The sequence below is a fragment of the Prunus dulcis genome, chromosome 7 (genome assembly GCF_902201215.1).
Source record: "Prunus dulcis chromosome 7, ALMONDv2, whole genome shotgun sequence".
In the NCBI taxonomy this organism is placed as follows: domain Eukaryota; kingdom Viridiplantae; phylum Streptophyta; class Magnoliopsida; order Rosales; family Rosaceae; genus Prunus; species Prunus dulcis.
In genome coordinates, this window is record NC_047656.1 from 7995787 (window position 1) to 7997887 (window position 2101).

At 42.1% G+C, this 2101-nt stretch overlaps 1 pseudogene; it reads right to left on the reverse strand.

Moving 5' to 3' along the window:
• The window catches only part of LOC117635304, a 29707-nt pseudogene extending 27692 nt beyond the window's left edge, over positions 1 to 2015 (reverse strand).
• Between the last annotated feature and the right edge of the window lie 86 nt (positions 2016 to 2101).

Here is a 2101-nt window from a genome sequence, read left to right on the forward strand (position 1 = left end):
GATGAATGATATTCATATAAATTGTGTTGATAGGGTGTGATCCTCTAGTTGATCTTCCAAGTTAACCTGCACACTCTAAGCAACTAAACTATCTGAAGAGGGGAGAACTGGTGTGATACAAGTCGAACCCCCTCCGATGGCTAAGTTAGAGGTAGGTTTAGAGTAGAGAAAATGGATACAGAGTTTCTGAGTGAGAATAGTTGTTACCTTTGTCTCAATGTAGGTGAAGGGTATTTATAGTGGGAGAAGGGGAGATCATATGTCCTTAAATCTAGGAAAGGGAGAGATCTTCAGCCATTCCCCATTTCCTTAAATCTAGCAAAAGGGGAGATTTCCAACCATTCCCAATGCCGGGATCATAAAGTGGTTATGGGCACCAGTCACTGTGTTGATTATTAGGGACCAAGTGGCCAGCTGACACCTGGCTTGGATGTGAAGCGCATTAAATGCCCCCTTTCAGCCACCATGCTGGCATTAGGTGCGTGAAGTGACTTGGTCTGACAGGAATCCGGTTGGGTTGGACTACTAGCGCTTCTGCCTTTCTGGTCACATGACGCTGCACTGGACCCGGAGCAGTCAACTGGTCGAGTTGTGTCTTGGTTTGTCGCCCGAGAAGCATCTTTTGCCATACAGAGTAGCATGGATTGACAATACATCTTCTATCCTTGTTACCCAACGATGTCACGTTCCTATACAGTTTTCATATTACAAAGATCATGTTTGGTGTGATGTGGTGGATATGGATGTGAGTCATATTCTCTTGGGAAGACCATGGATCTATGATTACAATGTTTCCATCCTGGGTCAAGAAAATATATGTTCGTTCATCCATAAAGGAAAGAAGATCACGATAAAGCCACTTCAACCCAAGCTCGTGAATCAATCTATACCAAACGAAGAGGAGCAAGACAAAGAAGGTAAAACCAAAGCTCTACATATCATTACGCTTAATGAGTGTAAGGAAGATGCAGAAGTTCTTAGTCAAGTGGAAGTTAAACCAGATTCTCGTAGTACTCGGATTACAAAGGAGGACCTGCCGCACATTGATCCCGACATTTTGGAATGTTATTACAGCTTTATCTCGCCGGAGTCGAGATCTTTTCAGCCAGGGGGAATTGATGCGGAAATCATTAGTTAGTTTCCTAGATTCTCTAGCTTTCCAGATTTCACTAGGATTTTAATTTCCAGATTTTTAGTAGGATTTGATTTTAGTTTCCTAGTTTTTTTTACTTAGTTCCTTGGTGAATTAGGATTTCTTTTTTAATAAGCGATTTTTATCCTATTGTCTCTAGGTTTTAGATTATTATAAATATCCAGTCTATGTAATTCATTATGGAGTTGAGTTGTTGAGATATAAAGAAAAGTTTATTTCCAAGAGATTGGAGACTACTTGGTGTGAAGCCAAACCCCTGGAGTGATTCCAGACCTATCCCTTTTGTTCTATTTTCTGTTTTCCATTGTTTTCGCTTCCGCTAAATTACCCAAATACTCAATTCACCCATATCCTACCTCACTTTTTTTCTCGGTGACCAAACAATCAGGCCAGCAATACCTTTAAAACGTTACACCAGTTCTAGATCTTAAACGGGGGCGTGTTCATATTTTATTAACGAAATGAAAACAAAAAAGTAAAAACTGCATAAGCAGAGAGAGAGAAAAAGACCTGGATTTGAAGCTTCTTCTTCTCGGCCTCGGACCGCTTAGCGAGATCGACGACGTAGCGGAACCTCCTGCTAGGGTTCTTGACGAGCGCGACGGATTTTCTCCATCTCCGAATAGTGTCCTCCGAACGATTCTTGTTCTCCACCTGGAACTCCATCAAGTACCTCTCCATTTCCACTCTGCTTTTTTCTCTCTCCTCACAACATTCAGAGAGACGCAGAGAAAGAGAGTCGCTCAGAGGCGAAGAAGACTAGAGGGAGAGAGGGAAGGGAAGGGAAGGGGAAGCCAAAGGTGTGTAGTCGCGATTCCGGAAAAACACGACCCAAAACGCGCAAAATTAATAATTGGTTCAACTCGTTATGATAAGAGGTGTCAAACGGCCGTGTCCGGCTGGCCCATCTTATTTAAACTCGTGCTTTTAAAGTTCAACATTTAAAAA